General features: G+C 36.9%; 1 long non-coding RNA gene across 15 annotated transcripts; it reads right to left on the reverse strand.

Annotated features, from left to right (window-relative positions):
- Positions 1-3,111: 3,111 nt before the first annotated feature.
- On the reverse strand, positions 3,112-9,873 carry LOC147516000 (uncharacterized). Of its 15 annotated transcripts, none has more exons than XR_015210867.1 (9): positions 9,671-9,873; positions 9,504-9,583; positions 5,404-6,364; positions 5,109-5,250; positions 4,811-4,877; positions 4,562-4,708; positions 4,307-4,393; positions 4,105-4,167; positions 3,112-3,356 (listed from the first exon to the last, which is right to left on the reverse strand). It is a non-coding gene; the product is annotated as an uncharacterized LOC147516000 (long non-coding RNA). The 15 variants fall into 15 exon arrangements; XR_015210863.1 differs by having other exon boundaries at positions 4,307-4,708; positions 5,404-5,499; positions 6,048-6,364; positions 9,671-9,863; XR_015210865.1 differs by having other exon boundaries at positions 5,109-6,364.
- Positions 9,874-13,135: the final 3,262 nt, after the last annotated feature.

Consider the following 13,135-nt stretch of genomic DNA (forward strand, 5'->3'; position numbering starts at 1 on the left):
TAACACAGCACCAACGGCATAATCACTAGCATCACACATGAGTTTGAAAGGTTTAGACCAATCGGGAGGCTGTATAATGGGTGCAGATGTTAAGGCTGCTTTTAAAGTTTCAAAAGCCTGTTTACAGTTATAATTAAAATCAAAGATGGCATCCTTTAAAAGCAAATTAGTCAAAGGCCTAGCTACTTTTGAAAAATCTTTAATAAAACGCCTATACAACCTTGCATGGCCTAGAAATGCTCTAATATCACGAACAGTTCGTGGTATGGGTAGAGATGCTATCTTATCTAGTTTGGTCTTATCTACTCCGATGCCATCACTAGATACAATGTGACCTAGGACAATTCCCTTTTTCACCATGAAATGACATTTTTTCCAATTTAAAATCAGACTCTTCTCTTCACACCGTGTCAAAACCTTAGACAGGTTAGACAGGCAGTCAGTGAAAGAGTCTCCATTGAAAGAAAAATAATCCATGAAAACTTCCATAAAGCATTCTATCATGTCATTAAATATATGAAGCATACACCGCTGGAAGGTACTAGGAGCGTTACAAAGGCCAAAAGGCATTCGTTTATAGGCATATGTTCCAAACGGACAAGTGAAGGTAGTCTTTTCTTGGTCATCAATATCAATAATAATCTGAAAATAGCCAGAGTAGCCATCCAAAAAATAATAAAAAGCATGACCAGCCAGACGTTCGAGCATCTGATCTATAAAGGGTAAAGGAAAATGATCCTTTCGTGTCATGGCATTTAAACATCTGTAATCAATACAGATCCTCCATTTCATAGGATCATGCGTGGATATATATTCACCCTTGGCATTACGTACCATGGTAATCCCTGATTTCTTAGAAACTACATGAATGGGACTTACCCATTCTCTATCAGAGATTGGGTATATGATACCCGCATTGAGTAACCGTAAAACTTCTTCCCTGACCACCTCTTTCATGGCAGGGTTCAAGCGACGCTAAGGTTCGCGAGAAGTCTTTGCGTTATCCTGCAAATGGATACGATGATTGCAAACGTTAGGGTCAATTCCCTTAATGTCGTCTAGGGACCAACCAATCACCGAACGATGTTCCCTAACCACCATAATCAAACGTGCATCTTCCTCCTCAGATAATAGAGAAGATATAATTACCGGATGACTACCATCCGGATCAAGTTGAATATACTTTAACTCAGAAGGAAGAGGTTTAAGCACCGGTGGAAGGAATGTCGATAAATGCTTCTGGAGGGTCCTCATCTTGAGTAGTGAAAACTTGCTTAGGCAGCAGGTCTTCAAACTCAATAAATGGAGCAACAGAAGGGTCTACGATAGGAGTAGACTCGAAGAGGGCATTGACTTCCTCTAAGTAGGAGTCATCCTCAAAATTTGAACTTCCGAAAGAAAGGAATTTATACATTTGGTTTTCTGGAAACGTGCTATTAAAATAGTCTTGAGCTAAACTCTCGATCATGCTAACCTCCCCATCTACAGACGAATTTGGTAATTGTTTCATCATTTTAAAAACATTTACCTCAACAGAAAGATGGCCAAAAGACAAGGACATCGAACCATCGCGGCAATTTATAAGCGCATTAGCAGTCGCCAAGAAGGACCGCCCTAAGATGATCGGAACAGAGTCATTATCGACTTCTGTATCGAGGATAACAAAATCAGCAGGATAGTAGAAATCCTGAACCTTAACAAACATGTTTTCAACCACCCCCTTAGGATACTTAATAGATCGATCCGCTAATTGCAACGTCATTTTAGTAGGTTGCATCTCCTGTAGACCTATTTGTTTATAAAAATAATACAGGAGTAAGTTAACACTCGCCCCCAGGTCTAATAGAGCGGTCGTCGTGTGGGAATCTCCTAAGGTGCATTGTATAGTAGGACAACCAGGGTCCTTGTACTTAACAATTTTATTATGTTCGGTTAAAGTTGGAAATTATTCTGTTAAAAAGGCGTCTTTAGGAATATTTGTCTTACGCCTATTAGTGCACAACTCTTTAAGAAACTTAGCATGGTGAGGTAACTTCTTAATCGCTTCAAGAAAGGGTAGGTTTATCGTTAGATTTTTGAAAACTTTCCTAATCTCATCAAAATTTGTATCCTTGTTTAACATTGCTAATCTCTAGGGAAATGGTGGTTTCTCTCTATATTTAGCGTATGGATCAACAGGATGTCTAACCTTGGCTTTCTGTTTCTTAGTTTGTGGTTTAACTGGTATCTCTACAGGGGTAGGATCTTCAGTTTCTATTTCGGTATCTAGTTCAATATCCGATGTAGGGACTACTGGTGGGGTAACTATAGGCATAGTTATGGCGTTATCAACCACTCTGCCAGAACGAAGAGTGGTGATGGCATTTAGCTCACCAGCATTTGCATTATCCTTACAAGTATTACCGTTTACCTCAAAAGCTGTGTTTGTTGTTTTAGGATTAAGTATCGCTTAACCTGAAAACACACCTTTGGGTTATACTTTCTCTTGGACTAACTACTGTAAGGAAAGTTGGATAGCTTGTAAAATCTGTTGTTGGGATTGCATAAAGGCGTCAAAACGATCTGGTTGTGGAGGAGTGTTTGTTACAGGTTGTATGACAGGAACTATGTCACATTGATTATTAACAGGTGGATTGTGATAGTTATGATTAACCAGAACGATACATTTATTAACATTATAATTATTATTCACTACACCATATCAGTCTATTTGTAATGTATATACATCCGTTACAAAAAATATTAATAACGGTTATCTTGCGTTGATACAAAAACGTGACAAATATTAGTAACGAAAATTAATAACACTTACTATCCGTTACAAAATTTACTCACGGTTATCAAGTGTTGGTGAAATTGTTTGTTGTTGGCAATTATCCATTTCTAACGGATATAACCGTTACTATGCTTCTTATTAACGGTTGCCTAATAAAAGGTTCAAATATTTGTAACAGTTATGTATCCGTTACTAATAATTTGTAATATAAAAAAAAACCTATTAGATTTTTCCCCAATGCTACATCACCTGCACCTGCTTACTCCATAATATATCAACCAAATTCTTCTATTAATAATAATATTCATCCATTCTAACAATCTCTACCACAAACATACAAAAGCTCACTTGTATATTATAAATAATTTTACTCGTATGTTCTCCATTAACCATGTACAAAATAAATCTCGATGCTAAAGCTAATAAGCCAAAACCAAACATCTAGTTAAAGTGTTCATCAATTATCATCTACAAAAAGTTATAACTAAAGCAAATAAACAATATTTATTGAGCTGCAAAAATGACTCCCCCGCCTAAAGCTTTGCATATTCGTTTCCCCATGAAAAAGCTTGAAATCGACCTGGAAGGAACAAATAAAACACACAAACAATATTATATGTCTATTCAGTAGACTACTTTAATCATAAACTAGCAAACTATTTTCTAGTGTTATTGAAGTTAACCCTACTCCCCCATCGTTCTTACGAGGATCATTTTCTAGAACTTAAAGGGTGTGGGTGACACGGAGACTTCGATCTTAGGGCTTAGTTCATATATAGCAATGTCTTTATGTGTCTCGGTAAGGTGGTCTGCAGTTAAACGCACAAGTGATCCTAAGGGCCGGCCACCAGTCCTAAGTGACACTAAGCCCTCTAGACCTGAGCCTAGGAGGCCTTAGATGCGAGGACTATATATGGCCAAGACGATGAACAAAGGCAAGTATTTGGCAAAAGCGCACTTACCGAGGCATTCGACATTCCTTCCCTTAACTCCCTCTAGTAAAATGAGTCTTAGACTGAAGAAAAAAAAAATTAAGTTCACCACGAATAATGAGTCTTGATATTTTGAACTTTGTGTATCAAGACCGTGGTAGAAATTTTCCAACTTCATCAAGATTCTAGATTTAAAACTTCAAACCCAAGGCGATAACCAATCAACAAGCAAATAGAATATGGTACCATCACCATTAAAAGGAATATAAAACAATTAGACTAATAAGTTACTTCATTCTAAGAGAATACAGCTCAATCAAGAACAATGTAAGAAGCATAGATCACCATATTTCAAGTTAACCCCTACTTCGTTAAACCATATTTCAAGGGAACTACCTGTTCGGGATTTCACCAATTGAGAAATCAAGAAAGCTTTAACTTTGATTCACCAATTTTAATCTGAAAGAAAAACAAACGATTACGGAATCAATCAAATGCGATTAAGAAATCAATAACAAAAACAAGTGAAGATGGAAAAAGCAACGATGAGGAACATATTACATCTAGGCTTACGAAATCAATAGCAAACAAAACTTACAATGTACGTGGTCTCGTCCATTGATGAAAAAAATAGAAGAGCCAACCTGAAGTAACTTAGAGGACCGCCACCAAACACATACACAAACTGTAGTTACACGGGTCAAACTTTATTTCTGGACCCTTTCTTTTTAAGCAAAGAAAATAATTGTGAAAGCAAGTTATGTCCAATAGTTTCAATTATCACTTAATAATCAACTCAAAGGAATCAAACTTAAACACCAAATACATTATAAATGAATGAGATACCACATACTGTGAAGGAAAGTGAGAAATGGAGAGTGCACAATCTTGGTGGTTAGCTTTTCTGTTTGGTGTTCTGCCCTTGTTTGTGTGGATACTTTGATCATGGAATGAGTTCAGGTTCTCTAGTCCTCTCAAAGCTCACTCTGGCTCTACTAAACTAAAGAAGACATAACAACTAGGCATTACATAGATAGTGGCTGGTAAAATTTAATTAATAAAGAGAGAGTTCAAGCATTAATAACTTCACTAAATAACTTACCATACATTCACTACACCAAAACAGCAAATTTGTGATGCCAAAATGACTCTCCTCCGTCCTTGAAGTTCTGTAACACATGAGAATAAACAGTTGAACTCCAATATCAGATAAAGACAACCAACCATTTACCAAGTGTTATATCCATTACAACCACCACTAATAGAGATCACATACAACTACATATAGTTTGTCCTCTAGCTGGTATTTCTACTAGCATGTGCATAACCAATACCAAGTAAAAGTTTACTAAACAACCTAATAAACAATTAAACATCAGCATGGATTGTTAGGCACTCACGTTCTTAATAGCTTTTGTTGCTAGTTTTATTCCAATGATACAACCAACCCATGATATCGACTGAAATATTCCTCAGTTGTGAACCCTAGCAATCAATTGCGGTGGGGGAGGAATAACTTTGTAAACCTTAGAGGATGATACCCTATAACAGAGAAGACATGCATAGAAATCCTCTTTTACATTCATGTTGCTCAGAAAACTCCATATTGGAGACAAACCAACTAAGGAAACTAAGGAAAAAGAAAAAGATGATATAATTCATTCATAGGTCTAACAATGAATTTCAAGCAATTACCTGGAAGCACCACATTCAGCGACTATTGTATCCAAAAGATTTTTAACAAAGAGCATCACATCTTCAAGACATTTAGTGGCTAACGTTGTTGCGAGTCTACAAAGTTGGTATATAGTATGTCATGCAGTTCATAATGGAATTTAATGTCGGAAATTTATATTCCAGAAGTCCTGGACCAAAAAAATTAACTTCGACTTCGTAATCTAAACTTTCTAAATGTCCCGAACCACGTCCTCGCAGTATGGAAGTTGGAACAAATCCCAACCACCACCTAGATGAATACTACTATTACACCCAATCAATGCTAAAACAAAAACAAATTTGTTTTACATGAAAAGAAAACAATGTGACTTTCAACAAAGGTATTCAAAAAGGGGGAACACTGCGGTAATGACCAGAGCATACAAAAAAAAAAGGAACATTCAAGTTTAAAGTATAGTTGAAAATACCAAGTGGAGGGGACAGAAGCTGGAAATTAGCATTTACATCAGAAAATCAGTAAGTTCTGGTACTTTTTAAAGGAATATTGTCGAACTATTAAGTATATTTCAGTCTTGATTTTCCGAAAAACAAAAACGAAGTTTTTCCGTGAAATTCCACGACTGGCATGATTAGCAATCAAAAGCAGAAGAAAGCATAGATACCTGGCAGAGAATCGGGCTTTGGCGGCAAAGGATAACTCTCTTCAACAAATTTTAGCAACAACTCGCAAGGACCAGAAATGAAATCATCCAGTTCAAGACCCTGCTTCAAAACTAGTGAAAATGTAAACCAACAAAACAAGCAGCAACAAGTAGGCAGGCAGGCACGCAGCAACAGGAAGCGACAGGCAGGTACGCAACAACAGGTAGGCACGCAGCCACAGCAGCAGCACGTAGGCAGGCAAGCAGCAGTAGGCAGGCTCCAACCATTATTCCAAACTTGACCCTTCCCCATAATCCTCATTTATGAAGAATAACTCCTATACTAGATTGTTTAGATTTAAAATAAAACTAGGCAAAACAATAACAAGCACAAAATGAAGTGTCTTTTCACTTGTAATATGACATAGATATAAAGCTAACGTAGTTAAACTCTGTACCACCTAACCCAACATCTATATGGTAATGTAAAGGATTAAAACACAAAAGCCGAGTAACACATAGTATGAGGCTAACCAAGTCTATTTACAATACATATGGAAAATAAGGTGTTCTGGGCTGGAAGTGAATATACAGAAAAGCCAAATATTTTTTGCTGGAATGGATGATGAGTTATGTACAAGAGTCAAGGATATTATTCAATTCTTAAGAGGGGAACTACTGGTCAAATATCTGGGGCTGCCATTGATCACTACAAGGCTATCATATGCAAACTGTTTGCCTCTGGTGGACAAGGTGGAGAAAAGAATTCAAAGTTGGAAAGGCAAAAGCTTATCATATGCAGGACGTCTACAACTTATCAAAGTTGTACTAAACAATATGATCATATATTGGATTTCTTCATTCGTGCTCCCACAAAGTATTATTGAAGAGGTACAAAGTATATTCAGAAACTTCCTATGGACAAGACCAGATTGTATGACATCACATGCTTTCATTGGGTGGAGGTCTTTATGTTACCCTTATGAAGAAGGACTGGCTATAAGAGACGTGGAAACAATAAACAAGGCTGTGAATCTGAAACACATCTGGAACATTATTAGCAACAAGGAGACACTATGGGTTATGTGGGCGAGAAAACACATCATCAAGAATAAGAACTTCTGGGAAATGAAAACACCGAATGATTGTTCTTACAGCTGGAGACAGATTATGAAGGGAAGAAAGGATGCAGAATATATAGCAAGATATCAAGTCGGAGATGGGAAAAGCATTAAGCTATGGACAGATCCATGGCATCCAGCAGGGGTACTGAAATCATACTATTCACAAACCTTTGCTTATAACTCAGTCGCGAACAAGAATGCGAAGCTGGAAAAACTGATGGCAAATGGAGAATGGCAGATTTCACAAACATTGAGAATGCACATGCCCGATATCATTCAGGAAATGGAGGACACAGTGAGTATACATGGAGGAGAAGATCAAGCCATTTGGTCGGTCACTGTAGATGGAAGCTTCAAACTAAAAGAAACTTATCATGGCATCAGGGAGAAAGAACTCAAGGTAACTTGGAGCCATCTGGTATGGTTTAAACATAAAATACCACGACACTCATTCATCACTTGGATGCTGCTGAAAGATGGCTTAAAGACGCTGGTAAAGTTAAAGAAACAGAGAGTGGTGGATTCGACTACGTGCGTAATGTGCTGGCACGAGGAGGATACCGAAAGACACATTTTCTTGGACAAAGGTGTTGAGAAGAGCTGGGTATACTAGAGCGCGATTGGGCAGTTGGGAAGAGGAACTGGACTGGATACTAGAAACATGCAGAGGTACAGGATTGAAGCAAGACACTCTCAAAATGGTAACTAATGCTTTTTTCTATGGAGTTTGGCAGGAACAAAAATAAGAGGATATTTGAGAATGAACATAAGCTGGCTCAGCAGGTGGTGAATCAGATTATCAATGATGCAAAGACTAAACTGAGCTCAGTTACAAAGAAGATGGAGGTCGGACAGGAAAGAGAACGATATATGGGCTTGTGGAATATATTTGTGGACCCAATTGTACCCAAGACTATTCACTGTAATTGGGAAAAGGCCGGACCAGGTATTAGCATCCTAAATTCAGACGGTACACTACAGGGCACTAAAGGGGGTGGGCTTCAGTGATACGAACAAGTGAAGGGCAAGTAATAGTGGCAGCAAAGGGAAAATCCCAATACAGCAGTATTGCACTTATTGAGCTACAGGGGATATGGCAAGGAATGAAGTTAGCACAGCAGAGAAGCATAACACGACTGGAAGCACAGACTGATTCGGCTAATGTGGTTTCTTTTGTCAAAAAAAGAAATCACTATCCGTGGCAAGCAAGGAATATGATGAAAGATATATGTAATATGATAGCACATTTTGAATTTTTTTAACATTAGGCATGTATATATAGAATGTAATAGACTAGCAGATGCACTAGCTAGTACTGTGCCTAGTGTAGGATTTATAGAAATCATTCCTAGCTCATTCTCAGAAGACATGAAAAAAATTATATTTGAGGATGCTAGCGGGAAAGACTATATCAGAATGTAATGAAGCTATTTCAAATTTATGAAAAGGGGTAGGGGACCTCTAAAACAACCTCGCTTGCTGATAAAAAAAAAAAAGGTGTACACTATAAAAAAAAAAAAAAAAAAAAAAAAATAACATTAATTCTAGAGATGTGAGTCAAAAAGATGGGTCAGTATATGTAGTGCATTATTAGCTAGCCTCAAAGAAGGGGTAACTATACTACAAGCCACAAGGTTTTCCTTATACCATCTTTTACTTGTTTAAGTGTAATTGTCCAAGTATTATTCATAATCATTTTGATTAAAGAAAGACTTGTCCAATAGGAGTTCAGGACCTCCAGTCACTCTGTAAGATAGTATTTCAAAGATTTTCTTGGTAGTAACTTGGATGGTCAGTTTGGAGATCACATCAGTTTCAACCTTGCTCTGAATGCTAAGCTAGTCACACTCTTAAGAAAACAAGAACACTTAACTACTGGATCACTCTAATAACTTCATATCAAGAACCTCAAGTTCCTTTTTTTCAACACTATATATAACATTAAACTATCTAGACCACTTCTTTTTTCCAGCACCCAGTCACAAGAACAGTTTGTTTTAACTATCTAGACCATGAAAACCACCTTCATATTGTATTAAACTAAGAAGAGATCATGATCACGAAAGCCCATTTCTACTTCATATTAGTTTAACCTTTAAGCATATCTGATTAAAGAACGACTACTCATGACCAAACAAACAAAAGGAAAAGGCAAAAAAGCAAACAGAGAAGCCTAAGAAAATACCCAAAAGAATATAAGAGATGGTGAGATGTGCACATTAAAGTGCAAGAAGCTCCTGAAAAAAAAATATGAATAATAACGCACACAAGTGAAAAGAAAAATCAAATTTCACTTCATTTTCGTATTTACAATATATTTAGATTTCAAATTAAGGGGTTGGGATTAACAAACCTGATGAATAGCATCGATGCAGAGTAATTGTTGGCAAAAATTGACGCTTTCAACATTATTTTCAAACAAAACCAGCAAATCTGCAAACCTTGTGATTAACAAATTAGATTTCAAAAAATTAGCAAGACGGTAAGATGATTAAAGATACAAAAATAAAAAGAAATTACCCTTTTGCTTGAGATAAAGAGTGATAAGACTGTGCGAGAAGGTGAGATGGCGCTGAGCTCTAGCTTCTACGGTTCTCGATGCAAGAATTTAGAAGGAAACGCGGGGGGGGGGAGACCGCGAGAGAGAAGGATGGGAAAAGGATAGGGCGGGGGTAATAGTGTGGGAGGAGAAAAAAAACATGACGGGTGTTGCCCGAAGAAGAAATATTTGATGGGCATGGGCAATCAATTGTGATAAAACCCCTCAATTTTATTTTTGACAGTTACCAACCGTCAAATACCACCCGGGCTTAGCGTAAAAAATCGTCTGTTTTCACGTACTGTATTAGGTATTACCATGGATGCCTAGTGCAGAGAACCTTCTTAAGCTATGATGCAAATGGGTTAGAGAAAGCCATAGTGGCTACTGATATTCTACAGCACCAACTGGGCTAGAGAAACTCCAATAGCATTTCGATAGCAATGAGACAATAACCTTCATGTAATGTTGAATGTTGGCTGCTGGCTTGCTGCCACATATATTACCCAAAACAATGTGAATTAAAATGTGAAACAGACTTAGGGCAAGATCAAACTACCCCTATAAAAAATCACACAAGATCTGAATGTTGCGAAGTAGAAATTGTAGGAACTATTATGGTTTCACCGAATGATTTACTACGAACCGCGAAACACCCACACGCAGCGGAATAAGGGGTGTCACGGTTTGGTTAGAAATTTACCTTTAGATCGGCTAAGATAATTCCAAGAATCCAATGGCTATGAAATCAACAACATTTTGATCTTCTGTTGTATTCCTATCTTTAGATTGGACGTTGTGTGGGCAATGATCTACCAACCTCTTCTTTCTCACTTGGCCTCTATCACTCTAAAAAATGGAACCGATTTTGGATCTATCTTTTCTTGCGCAAAACCTTGATTTTTCTTGTGTAGAAAACGGTCAGAGAAAAATATTTCTATTTATAGGCTACAATAGGGACCATGAGGAGAAATTAGGGTTGGGTCTCCTGACGGGCTTGGGCTTCCCATGTTCACCCAAAACACATGACTCAAGTCCATCAACAAATGGCTTATTCCACTAAAGGCCATTGTTGCACTACTGCCCTAATCCCAAATTACGTGTCAGCGTTTATGGGCTCCATATTATATGCTCATTGATCTCCCCGTATTTAAGATATCGAATGCCTGTTGATTAAGTCAAGTTACTGATATCTACATTAATCAACTTCTTATGTCCTTGAGTAGTACCACTCAACCTCATTGTCATGTCGGATCAAATCCACCTGCAGGGTTTACATAACAATCCTTATGAGCTCCTCAATGGGACATCATCAGCCCGACTCCTTGTGGGACACGGATTCCTTCTATAATCAACAACACACCTTACATACAATGTCATTACCTAATCCATCGAGTTTGTTGATTCACAAATGAATCTCACTCATTGATGATTTAAAGCAATGTACAATGCACGTAAGTGCCCGTTATTATATCCGGATTAGGAGGACAAACATCCATAATAATAGAGGTGTTTGTTCTCTTATATAGTCAGTATAAAGAAAAACAACCTCACTTGGTCCTGTTCAATACATACATAGTATACTAGTGTAATCCTATAGTTAAAATAGATGATAAAAGGTAAAAAAACGAATAGTTTTACCTACAAATAAATGATAGAATTCGAACGCAAGTAAAACTAAAACTGAACCAAGTCTACGGGACTATTTATCAAAGATTTCTACTCTCGATTCTATCGAAATAGAATTGGAGTAAAAGATTCGTTCCGCTCCTAGTTCTTTAGAATTAGCGTTTCCTAAGTTTATCGGTCTATCCAAAGTCAATGAGAGATTTACGAATTTATACTATGATGCAAATTATACTCAAATACTTAACTATGATAATTCAACTACGGCAATACTAAATTGATACTATGATAAGGAATTAGGGGGGATTGATTCCACCTTAACTCGACTTAATTTACTAACGAAGAATCGTCGTAATCTGAATTGAACTGCTTTCGCATAACAATTGGTTCTTCCTAATCCCTAGTTGTTCATGGTAATCTCTACCAACTAACATCTAGCATGTGAAACAATCAAACTCATTCTCATGGCGAACTAATCGTTTCTAGAATGGAATGGAAATTACGACTACTCTACGCTAACACAAATCAAGTTTCATCAAGGTTTCTTCAACCCCGTCTAATGGAGGTTTAGCATAGAATCATTATGCTATTATTTTCCAATAAAATTAAACAAGGCATGGTATAAAGATTCTAACTTTGCTTATTTAAATTCAAATGTAAGTATCAAATTGCTAGATTTAATTGAAACTAACAATGATAAATACTAAATCTATGAATTGAAACTATAATGATTAAATGGAAATAAAACTAGATTATCAAGAACTAAATTACTTTATTAATCTAATGAATAAATAACAATTGATTCAAATACTAAATTAAAACAAGATGAAAATGAAAATTAATTAATTAATGGATTGAAAACTAGATCTAGCCTTATTCTCTAATGGCTACTTTCTACCCTCCGCTAAGAATTTCTTAAGAGCTAAGTCTTTTGTGTTGAAATGGAGGAGACCAGATCCACATTTTCGTGCATGGGCTGAGGAGCCATGTTTCGGGCCAAAAAATCGAGCCGAAACCCTAATTTCTTCAGTCCACATAGGCTTTTTCAGCTAGATTTGACTTCCACAGATATTTCGTCCACTTTTGCTGCTCTGATTGGGTCAAGATTTGGACCATTGGAAAACTGATTCCAAGCCGGTCGTTTTGGCATAAGGTAGGCCTAATTCCGAGGTCGGACCTCAAAGATATGGTCTTCGGAAGTTCTGCTGACTTTTGTGTGTTGTTTCTGCCCACGTTGACTTTGACTTTTCAGTTTTGATCGGGTTTTGCAAAGGCTTTTTCTCCTTGAATCTTGGCCTTTAATCATAGAAATTCTTAGCAACCAACCCTTGCTCCTTTATCTTGCCAAAGTGACACATTTCTGCACATACTTGACTTCAATGCCTGAAATTCATAAAAGCACGTAATCAGTATTAACTCTTATTTATAACTAGCATAATTGGTCTAAAAACATTATTGTTAAAGGGTTAAAACTACACTTTTGGGATCTTATCAAACCACTCCCAAACAGCATTTTGCTTGTCCTCAAGAAAATATGAGAAATTAGAATAAGTGACCAAAAATAGAGTTCTAATTACTCTCGTTTTGCCGAGTGCGATTGTATTGACCATATACAATAAGGCCTTAAACCACTAGGAATTCCCTAGTGGACGAGTTATAGCCTCGTGAGAGTTTTCTAGTGAAGGTATTCACAAACTTCATCTATACTAGAATGACTAAGAAATAAAACTATTGTTTCCTTATTTATGCCTCAATTATCTATACATCTCACTAGCAATGAATACAAAATAATCAAGTCGAACCCTAAGCTAAATATATGC

Source organism: Coptis chinensis, chromosome 2 (assembly GCF_015680905.1).
Source record: "Coptis chinensis isolate HL-2020 chromosome 2, ASM1568090v1, whole genome shotgun sequence".
NCBI classification, from domain to species: domain Eukaryota; kingdom Viridiplantae; phylum Streptophyta; class Magnoliopsida; order Ranunculales; family Ranunculaceae; genus Coptis; species Coptis chinensis.